General features: G+C 36.9%; 1 pseudogene; it reads left to right on the top strand.

Annotated features, from left to right (window-relative positions):
• The first annotated feature begins 8135 nt into the window (after nt 1-8135).
• On the top strand, nt 8136-16947 carry LOC118572389 (annotated as a pseudogene).
• The last annotated feature ends 289 nt before the right edge of the window (nt 16948-17236 follow it).

The raw sequence follows: 17236 nt of genomic DNA, 5'->3' as shown, positions 1-17236 counted from the left end.
ATTTTTATTTTTATACTTATGAGAATTTATAATCTATCTATGTAGCTACTATAGTTATTGCTAGGTTAATTCCTTTTCTATAGGAACTGTTTCTTTTTCCTGATTGTGTTGCATTGTACTGTAATGACAATGAATGGATAAGGATGTATCTTAGATAGCAGAGTACTTTCCAAGCATGCTCAAGGCATGAGTTTTATTCCCTAGCACTGTGTACAGTGGGTTCTGAGTCACATACCTATAATCATAACCCATGTGTAATAAATATATGGAGATGATCCCTTCAAGTCCTCTTCAGCCAGATAATGATTTTGACACTGTCATAACTTAAATGAATCATTGCCATAAGGAGAAAAAGAGGTTGACTCTAGGAATTTATTTACCTTGTTTGCTTCTGTGGCACTGTGATTTCTCTTGTAACTCCCAGGAATTTCCTTTCTATTTTTAATGAGAACAATTTTTGAGTTACAAAATTGTGCTTTCTTTTCATTTCCATTTTTCAACTTTTTGGAAATAACTACATATACCACAGAATTGGAAGCCAAAGAATATAACAATCATGGTGTTGGAATAAATTGCAGTGTTCAACACTGTTCTTATGTGACTACTTCTGAGACAGATTACTTAGGCATCTTTATTCTACAACATGCATATGCTGTCAGAAACATAGGAGAGGGAAGGAAATGCCAGGATGAGCAGTTCATTGTTAGGATGGACACAAAACAGTGTGTTACCTCTTTTCACAGGAGTAACCTAGCTGTGAGTCTATGTTTGTATGAATTTTTAATACGAAGATAAGTTGTTTCTCCTAATTCAGTTTACTTGTCATTGAAAAATATTCATGCATCGGGGAGAGAGTGATGTCTAGATATGGACCAACAGCATGCCATTATTTTATCTACTAAGCTTATCCTTCAGTGTACATGTGGTTCCATATGTTCAGGAATATGATGATTAAGTTATTTAAGACATAATATAATTATGGAATAATTTTCTACATAATCTAAAATTTTGTTTTATTTTGTGTCGTTCTTTATAATGTTTTATTATAGTTGTCATGTAATTACATCATTTGACTCCTGGTATTCCTCAACACAAGTCTCCACTGTTGTATTTTGATACCTTCTCATATACCCCCATTTATCCTAAATTTATAGGCTCCTTTTATATAGTTATTACTGTTACATATATAGTAACTACTCCTGTTGAGTCCGTTAATGTTGCTTGCACATATCTATGTGTAGATGTAATGGTTTTATTAAATAAGAAACACAGACACAATGCAGAGTTAAAAGCCCAAGGAGTCAGAGCAGTAGCTAAGAGCTGAGACTTAAAACTGCCTTCTTACCCTTCACTGCTGCTGCTGTCCTTCCCCTGAGAAAGAGACCTACTTCCTGTGTATCTGGTTTTTTTTTTTATTGACTTTCTGTTCTGCCTTCTCATTGGTTGTAACCCCAACCACATGACCTCTTCATCACTGCCTGTCTATACAGACCTCCAGGTCTTCTATGGTTGGTATTGAGATTAAAGGCATGTGTCTCCATGCTGGCTATGTCCTTGAACACACAGAGACCTGCCTGTAATGTGATTGGGATTAAGGGTATGTGCTACCACTGCCAGACTTCTGCTATGGCTTGCTATTAGCTCTGACCCCCAGGCAACTTTACTTATTAACATACAAATAAAATCACATTTCAGCACAAATAAAATATCACCATATTTCTCCCTCTCTATTTTAAATAAAAGAAAAAAAAGAAAAACATTATAACTAATATAAGAAAAATTATATACAAAAAGTACAATAACTATATACAATATATACAAGCAATAAATACCTAAACAATGTCTAGTCCATTTGCATTTGACAATTTCAGAGAAAATAATTCCATTATCTGCCGCGGACTGGATCTCAGCTAGACCACCAGACCGAGGGAGAACGGGGTGAAGGTACTCAGGATAAGTGGGATTCGGCGAATGACAGACAGCCACAGACACGAGAATATGTTGTGAAGCTGCTGCAATTTTACTCAGACCAAGCAGTGAATTTTATACAGTTACTTGAGGAAACACGGCAATCAGCCAGTAGGGTGATAGACATAAAATCAACAATGTAGTTACACACTATTTTCAGAATGATTAACAGATCTCATGAGTATAGCCTTTACTTTTTCTTTTGTGGTTCCTCATCCGGACAGAGAACATTATGGCCCTAGCTGTAGTTTTCCTTCTACATCTTTGTTCTGTGTCAGAATTAAACCCTTTCCATCATTGTTCTAACCACGGTTTTATTTGTGAGAAAATATTTTAACCTTTGCCTGTGGGTGAGAAGGCACCAGGGGGGTCGGTACCTAACTAATCTTTTCATGAACTGTAACTTATGCCATTTTGTTTTCATACCATTATGATTCACACATCAGTTCCCATGTACGTCATAAGCTCCCATAAAAGGTAATGGCTCAAAATAATTATTATATCTAAGATTAAAGTTAGGGGGTTGTCACCATCGACCCTTGATGAGAAACTTTATTTGTCCCTGAATAATTCCTGTAGGAATGGCTAATTCCTGTAACTGCTTCCTCGCAGCTGCTGTCAGCTGCGCGTGGGAATTGCCTATGAGTGCCTGTACCTTTACTTTTATTCTCTCTTTGTTAGAATCTTTGTCCTTCTGAATCAAGAGTTCTTTCTGCTCTAAATCATTCATGAATTTCTCCAAATTTTAGGGACCCTCTTGAACTGTTGGCCTAAGAGCTTGAATCATAGGTGGGGGTATTGAAGCCACTTTTGAGGAATCATTACTCTCTTTATGGGGCACATCAGGAACATTAAGAGTTAACTTCTTGGAATTAATACACAAGGAAACAACAATAATTTCAGCTGCAAAGAGAAGAAGGCAGAGTGCCAGCCAGCCTCTGCAAGCAGATCTGCATGGTTCCATGTAGCCTGGCACCTTGATTCAGGCAGATTGATGAGGGGTCGCCGGGGGCATAGACCCGAGGGCCGCGAGCCCCCGTTTCCCACTTAACTACCTTATCCAAGGCATTTGTCACGCAGGCGACACCGTCGTGGGCGTGGCAATTATCTATCCTATTTTGGTAAGTCCAAAATGTATCTGATTCACTTTCTATCCTAACTTATATTACTAACAGAACAATCTTATAACGTCTTTCAAATTTATACAGTTACACCTCTTTAGTGAGTTTCTTTTCTGAAATTCTTAACAAAGAAACTATAACTATAACTATCTAATCTTCAACTATAATTATATAATCTTCAACTCCCTCAGAGACCCAAGAGGGAAATATTACCTAATAAAAATAAAAACAGGAAGTGCACGCAAAAAGCTTCCAAAAAATGTGAGTTGACAGAAAAAGCCAGCTACCTGGACAGTCAGCCAAGGATTCTCTGCAGCATTGGGGTATCATCTTCAGCCTATAGGCTTAGGGTATCTGACAGACTCATTTGTGAACTAGGATGTACACAAGGTCAACAGTTGACCTCACATTTGGTGAGAGCAGTTCATACAAGAAACACCTGAATTCCACTAGAGTCCCGTCATGGTTCAGGATTTTAAATTCTGGAAATTATTATTATTTTTTAAAATTCAGATGTCCATTCTTCTTGGCTTGTGTGTATGGCTTCATCTTGGCATCCGATTCTTCTCCGCATCCCTTTCTTCTCAGCTTTTGGGTGGCTTCAACTCTTTGATTAAATGTCAGTCTACTATTGAGAGGTTTGACTCTGTCAGTTTAGTTACTCTTTCAAGAATATCTGTTTCAGCTACTGTTCCACTGCACACCAGAAGCCATCGGTCCACTGACTGTTCAGTTGCCTTCAAAGAAAAGGGCACTATACCATTTCCAGATTGCAAAAGCCTCTTCACGGATGGTACCATGTTGTCCTGGTCTCAGAAGATGCCTTTTGGTAAAGCCACAACCACATTTCTCTTGGCAAGAATCGGTAGTCCTTTGTTTCATGTCCTGTCTGTCCATATTGTCCTGTTTGTCAGCAGTTGATTCATGGATACTTTGTTGTTCAATGGCTAACTTTTGCCACAATGAAAGTTAACTCCATATGCAGTTTCTTCAATGCCCATATTTTCTTTGAAGTAGATTGGTACTTAACAAAAAAAGAAAAAATTTTTAAGTTATTAAAACATTTTAAATGCCATATTCTGTAGATCTCTAAAGGGTTGGAAGATGACCTGTCTATCTAAAATATATCTGTTCGATCTTGAAAACACACCTAACATGACTATAAGTTCCATTGTAATGTCTAACTACTAACTTTCATTTCTTTATATCCTAATAGTTGATAATACTAACATTCAAGGATCAGCAAATTGCATTACATTGTTAAAGGAGTGGTATAAGTACAATATCTTGAGCAAGATTAGAAATATATGTATAGCATTTTCTAACAATATGATTCTCAATATATGTAATTTGAATACAATTTTAAAAATCCAATCCAATGTAAAGTATTTGAAACTAGTTACTGTCTTTTAAAAGATGATTCAATAATCTATCTTTTTAGCTATATCATATCTATATCTTCTCTTTACTTTTCCAAGTAGATTCAATAATCTACCTTCTATTCTATCATTTCTATCTTTTTTAAAAAACAAGAACCTTAAATCTAATCTCCTTTGCTTAGTCCTTTTCCCAACCCTTAACAACAACTTGTAACCAATTCTTCTAAACAATGAAAATTATCCCAGACCCAAAAGACCCATTAAAAGACAAAAAAACCCACCCACCCCACACCACCTCTTTGGGAATGTGGGCATCATATTCTAAAAATTGCTTCCTGATGGATATGGGCAAAGGTATCTTTATTCTGAAAAGGAAAATTTTGGGTTAATTGTCAAATTCTAGGAAAGGTAGCTATATCCTTTGTTGTCCGGTCTGAACATAATGCCAAAGTTCAGGGTTTATCTCAAACCCTTATTCAAGTAGTCTTTGAAACTGAATCATTACAGCTAGCAATCCCAAAATTGCTCTGAGCAGTATGTAGTTCAAAGCTGATGTGTAGATGATGTTTGTCAGCTTAGTAATATTATTATTGTCCATGTGGAATTATTGTTGTTGTGGGGCCCCATCTTCTTCCTGGAGATTTCAGTTGATGTTAGGCCTGGCCATAATTTCCTGCAGAAAACTGATAAGAGACTCGAACACAAAGACATGTATAGTCAGGTAATTGAAGCCTTTTTTTTCTAGAATTAGTACTCTATATGACCATTAATATCTTAACAAAGTTTGATATATATTAATCTTGTAAATTTTGTTATAAAATTCACACTTTAAGGAAAGTTTAAAGAATCAGAATAGAATCAAAGAATTGAGATTAGTAGTTATAAAATAGTCCCTTAATTAATTTGGTTTTTCTCCTGTCCCATATCAGAAGATGGCTCTTCTGGCATGATACAGGGAGTTTGCATTTTCCTTTTAATAACATGCTTGAGTTTAAAGAAAGAGAGAGTCATTCTCCAATTCCAAAGCTAGCTTTAAATTTTAATTGAACTGGGACTACAAGAAGACCAATAGTATTAAATTTCTTTAGAAAAGAGCAGAAACAAACATTTAGGAAGACTTATGAAATTTAAAAGATGATATACTGATAGGCCATTTTACTCTTTTTCTTGGGACAGATGATTTGTCCTTTTTCTTCAGATGTCTCATTTGTCCAGTGTTCTTCAAATTCCTTAGCCTTCATTCTTCTGAAAGACAAAAACAAAAATCTTTCCCCAAGACTCATTTTGGGGAGGTTCCTTCTTGGCAAGTTATATCTGATTAAATGAAAAGGCATGTATTAATGGTCTAAGTTAGTTTAAATTGGATGGTCAAGCTGGTTGATGAACTATCACCTCTTCTAATTAAGAGGTCTCTCTTGTTCAAATCGAATGTTTACCAATTGTGATGGTATCCACAGCTTATCTTCTCCAGTAGAAACAAAAATAAAACCTCGTTCTTGATGTAACATATATCCTGGTTTCCATTCTGAGGTCAGCACATCCTTAAAGTATATAGGCTGATTTAATTCTGTAGTTTTTTCTATTATCCAATGTCTTTCTACAGCTGTTGTTCCTTTCTCATTAGCATTGAGAAAATTCAAAGTAATAGAGCATTATTCAGTGTATTTCTGGGGTTTTTGTTACCCTTTTCTGTTTATTTAGCATATCCTTTAGAGTTCTGTTGGATCTTTCTATAACTCCTTGGCCTGTAGGATTATGTGGTATACATGTAATATGCTTTATATTGTAATAAGCAAAAAACTGTTTCATTTTAACAGAGACATATTCTGGAGCATTGTCAGTTTTAATTTGTGCAGGTATACCCATGATGACCATAACTTCTAGCAAATGAGTGATTATAGAATCAGTTTTTTCAGAACTCAAAGCAGTTGCCCATTGAAATCCTGAATAAGTATCAATAGTATGGTGTACATATTTCAATTTTCCAAATTCTGCAAAGTGAAACACATCCATCTGCCAGAATTCATTCCTCTGAGTACCCTTTGGGTTACATCCTGCTGGTAATGGTGTCTGATTGTAAAAGGAACAAGTAGGACATTTCCTTACAATTTCCTTGGCTTGTTGCCAGGTTATGGAATAAAATATCACCATATACATGGTTTGGGGGCTGAGTACTTGGGGTTGGATAATTGATTAGGTATTCATCTATAAAAATGATTATTTCATCCTGTTTTCAGCAGTAATTAGTTGCCTGCGGTCCTATGTCTATGGATGGCTATCCATGAGAATTCTTCCCCTGAGGAAGCATGTTTATAGTTGTCATAGTTAAATTCTTTTATGGGCAGCCATATTGTTGGGGTATCATGTGCATACCTTTTCTATTATTTCTAAGACAAATAATGTCAAATATTTCCAGGTCATCTGACTTTCAAAATCTTTCTGCCCATATTCCACAATGTTTTCTAAGCTTATTTGCAAGAGATTTGTGGCAGATTTATCAGTTCTCCTGGACACCCCTGAGTATTGCTCTTTCTGCTTTGACAACTCATGTTATTCTTCAGTTATCTTCTGTTGCACTGAGTATTTTCTTTTGTTAGTGGTGAGAGCTACCCTTACATGTGGGTATAAGGAAAAATATTATTGGTTGCAGTTAGGAATGGTTCAGGCTTAAGAAGCTCTGCCCTACTTGTGATAGGCTTAGGAGCTAAATAGGGAGGTTCCTGATGCACCATTCTGTATTGAGAAATGTAGTATCTGTATCCGTTTCACATAAACTTTAATTAATTAATCTCTGCCAATTGGACATTTCCAATATGAAAAAGAATAATATTGTGATTTATGAATCAACTAAAAGTGTCTTGATATGAATAAGCATTTTGGGTCCCCAACTACAGAACAATTTGAAAAATTAACAGTAATGAAACTTTGGTTTATGAGCATTACATGTTGAAAGTTTGTTTCCTTATTGGATGAATACTTTTAACCTTTCAAAAATGTTATCTCCTTTGTTACAAGTCATTGTTGCAAAGATAAGGTGATGCCAGAGCATATAAAGTGGTTACAAAACAAGTGAGCAACATGAGTCCAGATCCATAGAACCCACATCATAATGGGCATGAAAGTGCTCTTTTGGGGAGATGGGAAGAAGAAACAAGAAAATTTCCCAAAGCCTCTCTGGCATGTGTAGTGGTGACAACTCAGACACATAATCTAAAGTGGGCTAAACATAAATACAGTCAGAGAAGTTGTCATACAAAGATTTCCCTACAAGAAATGTATATACAAACACATCAGAGACAGAAATACTAATACACAGCATATACACATGCAATCAATGATAAATATATAACTATAAAAGAGCCAACTATTGCCACAGATAGATTGAATTCAATGAGGGGGTTCATACATACTAAATTGTCTCAGGAACCTGGTGGCTTACTAGGGAAACAATTGCATTTCACAGTTTTGTGGAATGTTATATCATACAATTTTAATCAAAACCATTCATTAGCACATGTGAAATTAGGTGTTCAAACAAAATTCAAGCTTTCAAACTGTAGAAGCCCTTGCGTTTACATTTGTAGATTGGATCATTTTGAGTTCCCACCTGAATGCTATAACGCTTCTATGCAGGCTGATGGAGCAAAACTACCAGCTTGTTTTGGCCATGTTATTTGCCATCGAGGAAATCAACAGGAACTCCCATCTTTTACCAAACACCTCTCTGGGAATTGAGGTTTACAATGTTAGATATGCTGAAATGAAGGTTTTAGAGAGTGTGTTTTATTGGTTCACAGATTTGAGCATCGTCAGCCCTAATTACTTCTGTAGAAAAGAGAGCAAATCAGCTGCTTTACTTACAGGAACATCACGGAGAACATCTGAACTCATGGGGACATTGCTGCATCTTTACAAATTTCCTCAGGTGAGTGAGAGTGGCGTGCGTGGTGGGCAGGCAGGTCTCTTTTCGCACATTATAACTGTGTGCAAAATGTAAGTGAAAGGTTTTAATTACTCACTATAAAATGACAACTACAGAGACAGTTGAAGACACACTCCTATTTTGTACTTTGAAATGCAAGAAAGGATGAACAGTGGACAGGATAAATTAAAACCTTGAGACTTCAGTAATTTTCTGAAAACTTACAGGGAGTGGTATCTGACTGTCAAGTCTGTTGTGCAGATTTTCATCCCTGTCACTTCAGTCTGTTGTTCAAGACTGAGATTGTTCTTCACGGCAATGCTAGTTCTGCTGCTAACATGCTGCATTCCTTTCAGCTTACCATGGGCCTTTTGATCCTGTTCTGACTGAAGGAAGCCAGTTTCCATCTCTGTATCAGGTGGCTCCCAAGGACACTTCTCTGTCACGTGGCATTGCTTCACTGATGCTTCATTTCAGCTGGAACTGGGTGGGACTGCTCATCACAAGTGACCACAGAAGTGCTCAGATTGTATCAGACTTGAGAAGGGAGCTGGACAGGAATGGAGTCTGCATAGCTTTCGTGGAAACAGTACCAGTTCTAGGGGAATCATTATATTCAACTCCTGTGCACACTCTGCTGCACATTCTGGAATCATCAGCAAACGTGATTGTAATTTATGGTGACAGCTCTTCTTTATTAACTGTAATAGTAAACACATGGAGAAAGTTCATCTCTAGGAATGTTTGGGTCATGAACTCAAAATGGGGTGGTCAAAGGTTTTATGGGTATACCATGTTAGATTCATTCCATGGGAGTCTCATTTTTTCATACCATCATGGAAAGATTTTGGGTTTCACAAAATTTATGCAGGAAGTCACCCCTATAAAGTACCCAGAAGATACTTATCTTCATATCTTTTGGAACTTGTATTTCAATTGCTCACTTTTGCATTCTAATTGTCAAATCTTTCAAAACTATCTGCCCAATGCCTCTATGCAATTGTTGCCAGAGAAAAATATTGACATGGCCATGAGTGAAGAGAGTTACAATGTATACAATGCTGTGTATGCTGTGGCCCACAGTCTCCATGAGATGATCCTCAATCAAGTACAAGTTCAAGCAGAGGCAAATGAAGATAGGACTGTGCTGTTCCCCTGGCAGGTAACAGCCCTTTCATTGTAATGTAACAGCAGGAACATGACACCAGATGCTGCAAGAGCTCTCAATCTAGTTATTATTGTAGATCCCTGTTTTTCTTTAATTAAGCAAGAGTTGGTATTGTATATTTTAGGGATTAGATATCAATGCATGCCCATGTCAATGTACCCGATGAGTAGGAATAATACTTCTCAAGTTGAAGTTTTCATTTGAGAGAATAATACTCCTTTTGATAGAGATAACACCAAGTTCTCCTATTAATAACTCAATGTGAAAATCTAGACTTTATTTTTCATTTCTTACATAACAGATAGCAAAACTAATGTCATATATTCCTGTACATCGATAATTAATATGTTCTCTTAAGCATTCCTGATTGTCCAACAAACTCAAGTGACTTCATGTTCCCCACTGAAGATCATAGAAATTCAAAACATAGGATGAGGTAGCTCCATTGTTTAGAAGTTGAGAATTGTTTACTATATAATCCTTTATCATTTGGTAATGCTTGGGTTAATACATTATCTAGAAAAATGACATTTTAGAAACTCAATGATAGTTAATTCCTCCTGGGCTTTCCTTTGTTCAATGTTGTAGATATTTTCTCTAAAACATCATTAATATTATTCATTACAGTCAGGGAGAATCTTCATATGTGTAGTTCTGTTACGGCTCTCTGACACCAATTTTATGACAGGATTTCACATCTCTTTTAGAGTCAACATTTTCTGAAGAACATTTAAATGAAAAATCCTGCAGGAGACCTTGTGGTTCTGGATAGGAAAAGGAAGGCAGATGCAGAGTATGATGTTAACAACATTTGGAATTTCCCAACAGGTCTTTCACTACAGGTGAAAGTGGGTATATTTTCTCCCAGAGCTCCACAGGGGCAACAATTATCCATATCTGAATATATGATTCAATGGCCGACAGTATTTTCAGAGGTGGGTGTGGATCTTATTTAAAAGCTTATTTAAAAGTTATGTTAATAACAAAACAATGTTTCTGAGTCTGATGACCCTTGCATGCTAACTTGGGACCCATCAATATACCCATAAATCTCAATATAAAGAAATTAGTGATTGCTTATTCTGGTGAATGTGTTTTCCAGTATGTTTCTAATTATCCATTTATTTTGACATTTAAAATCAAAATATCAATTAGTAGTTTGTGACATCATTGTCACAAAACAGCTGACAGGATGTTTACTTTGACTTTCAGGGTCTTGGTTAATTATTCTCAACTTGACGTAAATTAGAGTTACTTGGGAAGAGGAATCTCAGTTCAGGAAATATCTCTAAAATACTGGCCTGAAGGAAAGCAGCTCAGGTGTTACCCTGATGGAGGACTGTGTGTGAGGAGCCATCAAAATGAGAGTGGCGGCAGATGGTCCTTAGTTGTTTAGGAAACAAAGCTAAGGAAGCCATGATTAGAAAACCCGTAAACAGAAATCGTATATTGTTCCAATTCAGTTCCTTTCTATCTGTTTTTAACTCCTTACCTTACTTCCACTGATGATAAAAGGTAGGGTCGAAGTGAAAGATGAAATAGCCTTGCTGTTCACAGCTTGCCACTGGAATGGTATTCCATCACAGCAATATAAACCATAAATAAGACACGAGCTTAGAGTGTCACAGTCAATCCTCTAATGGCCTTTGCTTTTACGTCTAGGCAAACAGAACAGCAAAGTGAGAGGGTGTCCATTTTTTACTTACCTGTCAGTTTGGAAAATGTAGGTGGCAAAATCTACATGAGAAAACAATGTCGTTTTTGTTTTTGTTTTTTGACATCACAGTTTCAGGGTAAAGGGCATCATGGGAGGAAAACATGACAGCACTGATTTGGGGAAATGAGATCTAATTCAACCAAAACCAGCAATGAGAGAGTGGCGGCTGCTGCTGACCACCCTTCTTTTCCATTTTCATTCAATTGCCCAAAATGATAGCTCCCATTTTCTTTTCTCTTTTTTTCCCCCAGAGCTGAGGACTGAACCCAGGACCTTGTGCTTGCTAGGCAAGCACTACCACTGAGCTAAATCCTCAACCCTGATAGCTCCCATTTTTAGCAGGTCATTGAAACTCTGCTAACAGAACATAGAAAAATATTCTCAAAAATGCCCAAGAATTTGTTTCTATGGTGACATTAATTTGTGCTAACCTGAGAGAAGAGACCATAGTCACAACAGAAGACAGATCTCCCCACTCCTGCAGCCAGAAGAACATGGACTGAATCAGTCTAAAGTCCCAACACACCCTCCTCAGACTTTTCCCCAGTGACCTAGCTCACCACTTCATGGTCCTACCTTCAACAATGTCCACAGATCCTAAAGAGTTTCATAGTCTGAGGAAGGATCTTAGGAAAGGATGATCTCTGAATGTCAAATGGAATGATGGAGTCCTGCAGCAAACGCCTGCATTTATAAATATAAAATGTAATGAACAAACGCTCTCTATTCTAAAATGTCCTTTACTTGGGCTGTGATGAAGAGCTAAGCATTTTGCATCTTATATTAAATTTGTCTTCAGATTCCTCAGTCTGTATGCAGTGAGAGCTGCAGGTCTGGATTTAGAAAATCCATCACTCAGGGCAAGCTTGCTTGTTGCTTTGACTGTACCCCTTGCTCAGAGAATGAGGTTTCCAATGAGACAGGTAAATGCCAAGTCCCTCACATGAATTTCTGTCCTTTCAACAGTATTCTGAAAGTCTAAGCTAAAGGAAAAATGTTTCAAGATGGCCATTCCTTCACCTCAAGTTGCAATTTAAATCTTTCCCTTCTACTTCCTCTTGAAATAACACACATGCTCTATTCATTTTGTCAATCCTTTGCAGGCATTGTTGCCTCAAAAAACCACTTTGCTCACAGCAGAGATGAATGTTTCATTTCACCGGGGAATTTAACTGACAACATTCAGAGTACCAAGTTTTCATGATCTTCAAATAAATTTCAGTCACAGGTATGCTTCATCAAAAACTGTATGTTTTCAGCCTTACAATCATAGTTCCCTCCCAGCCTTGATTCATGTAGGGTATCAGGAAGGTCTGTTTCATTTCCCCAGTAGCTTCTTTTGCTATACTGCGGTAACTAAGCTTCTAAATTAGCTTAATAACAGGATTTTACTACCAGCCCATTTCCAACACTGTGTGCACATGTGAATCAATATGTTATACAGTGAATGTAAGGTATAGTTACAGTCTGAAATGCAAGGACAGTAAGAGACTTATGGGATGCAATGGAAAACAGAATCCTTCATTAGTTTAGTACTTCATAAACTTATTCCAATTCTTCCATTGAGCATTAATGATTTAAAGATTCAATATTGGCATCTACTAATGAAGTTGATACCCTAATTATTTCATATCTGGAACTTTTATTATGACTGCAATAACACTGGTGATGGTCTCACAGCTTAAAGAATGTGATATTACTCATTAACTCATCAATGCCCAAATGCGAATGGTGTATTCATAGTCTTCATTAGAACTATTATTAAATGTGGTCCAGGTCTTTTGATAACTATATGAAATGAGAAAATTTGGCAAATGACCACCAATTTAATGTATCTGGAGTGACTATTCCACAGTCTGCTGCACACCCCGTTGACACCTAAGTGAAAGATAACTATTTCTGGGCAATCTTTGGCAAAATTGGGAAGCCTTGTGACAAAATAAGTTGAGCAACATAAGAAAGTCACTATGTAACTATAATCAAAATACTTTACAGTAAACATTGATACATTCCACATTGAATAGGAAGGGAAACCAGAGAGGATTTGTCATCATTTTCATTCACAAGGAATAGGAGGTTATTTGTTCATTCCTTCAGTATTTTGCATAAGATCATTTTCACATTTAAGAATTACCCACATTTCTAAAATGGAATGAATAACTTTCCTTTTTATATATTAGTTTACATGATTTCACAATAAAAATGTAGACTTAAGTTCTTTTTGTGGAAAATATTGGAATTGAACATAGATACTTTCTAACCATTAACTTGGTTTTATCAGCTCTATGCAGATTGAAGTCATAGAAAATTCATGTATTTGTTTGATGTGTATGAATAAATAGCACATCACATGCCACATCCACAACTTACATGGCTGCATAGTATGTTATAGGTTCTACAAGGACATTTAAATTTGGAGGGATTGAAGGAAATGAAGAGCTGATTTGATTATATAAAAATCTCATTTTTTTGCTGACTGAAAAAGAAAAGACAGCTACACATATGTTTAACACTTCAAATTTAGAAAGATTACATATCAAATAGAGTAGAAAATGCTAAACATTATTTCAATACAAAGTTTTAATCATATAGAAAGTAGATTCTGTGTCTTATATGTCAATAACCATTAGTGAATAAGGGTTGGCATTCTTTTTTTTTTTTTTTTTTTGTTTTTTTTTTTTTTTTTTTTGAGACAGGGTTTCTCTGTGTAGCTTTGTGCCTTTCCTGGAACTCACTCTGTAGACCAGGCTGGCCTTGAACTCACAAAGATCTGCCTGCCTCTGCCTCCCGGGTGCTGGGATTACAGGCGTGCACCACCACCGCCCAGCTTGGGTTGGCATTCTTCATGTGATGCACCCATTAGAACCTAAAATAACCCAGCAACAAAAATAAACTAAACCTGGAGCAGAATGTGGTAACATGAGAGAGTGACATAGAATGAAAAAACATCTTGAGAGAAGGTCAACGATTGTGACAAGAGAGTCTAAGAAAATATAAGCAAGATACACATGTACACAGATGCATGTAGGTCTGTGTACTGCATGCATGCCTCATGTTTCTGGAGGCATGAAGAGGGCACCGGATCACCTGGGATATGAGTAAAACATGGCTGTGACTCTCAATGTGTGTGCTGGGAATTGAACTCAGGCTCTGTGGAAGAGCAGACAGTACTGTTAAACTCTGGGCTATCTCTCCAACCCTCTATACATTTTATGACCAAAAATAAAATTGAAAACATCTGTTGAAAAAGATGTCCTAACAGAAATACTCATAATTTTATCCTGTCTGATATGTGACATTAAATCACACCAGGAGGATATATTTCATTGCTTCTGAGTTTGATTCACAAGTATTTATTCAGAGAGTCTTTAAAATCTGTTCTAGGAAGAACAAATAAAATCTAAATTGAACTACTGAATAGATATTTTACTGAAAATGGTTCTTCAAAACTTTAGTAGTTTAATGGCCATGGAATTGTCTAAATATGTAAAGAGGTTAAAGCCCAGCACAGCAATCTGAATTTGATCCCAGAACCTAGAACCTAGAATTAAGGGAGAGAATTAAGTCCTGATTATTTTTTGCTGACATCTACAAATACACTCTGGCATATGTGAGACCTCATTGTTACCTACAAAATACAAAATGGGGAGGGGAGAAAGTTAAGAAAAGCTTTGAACATGTATTTAATGATATCCAGTCAAGATCCAGTGAAAATGAAAAATATTCAAGAGAAATAAATGAATAAATGTGTGTATCTTATGTTTGTGACCACCATGATTAGACAAAAAATTTAAAGTACAAAACTATTTTTAAAATTGAATTCCGTGATTTATGGAAATTAAGAAATATTGTTCAGAAGTAATGTAAGAACTGAATTCATTTTGGCAGTGAAATTTGGTATTCTTGTGATTAAATTTGTAAGTTTTAACAATATTACAAAATATAAACAAAATACTTCAGTCAAAACAGAGGAAGACATTAGAAAAGTTTAGTATACTGCTAAAAGAAATAGGTTTGAGAAATGTGGTGTCCTGGACGTTATCTTTATCAACTTGGCAAAAGCTAGACTTATGTAACAAGAGGGACTCACAGCTAAGAAATGCCTCTAAGGACTGGCCTGTAGCCAAGGCTCTTGGACATGTTCTCCATTAGTGAATGCTGTGCATTGGCACTCCACTGTGTGGGGTGCCACACCTGAGAAGGTGATTCTGAGCTGTATATCAAAGCAAGTTGAGCAAGACAGTATAGTCTGGTCAGGATACATCACAGGACCATGGACTCACTTCCAGTTCTTGACTAGTTATCCTACTTTTAGGGGAATATGAAGAATTCCCTTTATTCCATAAGTTGCTTTTAGTCTTGGAATTTTTTGAAAGAAGCAGAAACTTTTAAGTTGTGGGATTATTCACCCCAGAGTACTCATTTATTTTTGACTAAAAATATGGTTGTTAGAACAAAGCAAGAAGGTGGTACTGTGGAATGTGTTTTGATAAAGGGAAAATTTGACCATGCATTCACTATCACCTGCATTTCTACCAGATATGGATCAGTGTGTGAAGTGTCCAGAAACTCACTATGTAAATGCAGAGAGGAGATACTGCAACCAGAAAACTGTGACCTTTCTGTCTTATGATGATCCCTTGGGGGAAGAGATTCACAGTCATATTGCTGGCATTCTCTGTGCTCACAGTTTTTGTTATTGGGATCTTTGTAAACCACAGAGACACTCCAGTAGTCAAGGCCAATAATAGATCTCTCAGTTATATCTTGCTTATCACTCTCATGCTATGTTTCCTCTGTCCGTTGCTCTTCATTGGCCTTCCCAACACAGCAACCTGTATCTAAATATGCAGCAGAACTCATCTGGACTTCTCTTTACTGTGGTTCTCTCTACTGTGTTGGCTAAAACCCTCACTGTAGTTATGGCCTTCCAGATTACTGCTCCATGGAGAAGGACAAGATGGTTACTGATATTTCAAGCCCCCAATTTCATCATTCCAATTTGTGCCCTGCTGCAAGTACTTCTCTCTGGCTTGGAACATCTCCTCCATATATTGACATGGATGCTCATTCTGAATATGGATACATCATTATTCTATGCAACACGAGCTCAGCTATTGCTTTTTACTGCAGTCTGGCATAGCTGGGAGTCATGGCCTTTGGTAGCCACCTCATGGCTTTCTTGTGCAGAACCTACCTGACATTTAATGAAGCTGAGTTCCTGTCTTCCAGCATGCTCTTTTTCTGCAGTGTCTGGGTCACTTTCCTCCCCGTCTACCAGAGCACCACAGGGAAGGGCATGGTGTCTATGGAAGTTCTCTCTATCTTGGCTTCCAGTGCAGGCATTCTCTGCCTAGTATTTGCCCCTAAGTGCTACATTATTTTGTTCAGTCCGGATAGGAACTCACTTCATCACATCAGGGACAAAAGCCATAGTAGGAACAAAAGTTTATTTAAAACTTCGTCTATATGATTCTTGAATTAAACTGAATTGTGATAGTTTGCTACCATTCTAACAGTCACATTTAAGACTAGACTACGGTGTTCTAAACCTGACTCTGGAGGTACAGATTCTTCCCACCAGACTTGCCATTCTGAGGTCTATTCCAAGGAACCACATGGTGGAAATAAAGAACCAACTGTTTGAGGCATATCCATTGTCCAAAATAAATAAACAGGTTTAATAAGTCTTCTGAACTGTTTGAGATGTGATTGCATGAGTTCTCATTGTTTTCACTAATGTAAGACATGAAGTTTTTGCTGTTGAAATTTGTTACATTTGGAGCCTTGACTGTCTATGCACCAAACCATATGGTTAGCTTTCTGAGGCTTTTTGTCATCATTTTACTTTCTGAATTTACATGTCACTAACTTTGACCAGCGGTCTCTTTCCTTAGAGGACCTTTGCTGTTCTGCCAGTACCGACCATGCAGTGTCTGTCTGATGCTGTTAATTCATGAT

This window comes from Onychomys torridus, chromosome 22 (genome assembly GCF_903995425.1).
Source record: "Onychomys torridus chromosome 22, mOncTor1.1, whole genome shotgun sequence".
NCBI classification, from domain to species: Eukaryota; Metazoa; Chordata; class Mammalia; order Rodentia; family Cricetidae; genus Onychomys; species Onychomys torridus.
Note: the sequence above shows the minus strand (reverse complement) of the source record. Positions and strands in the feature narration are given on the sequence as shown.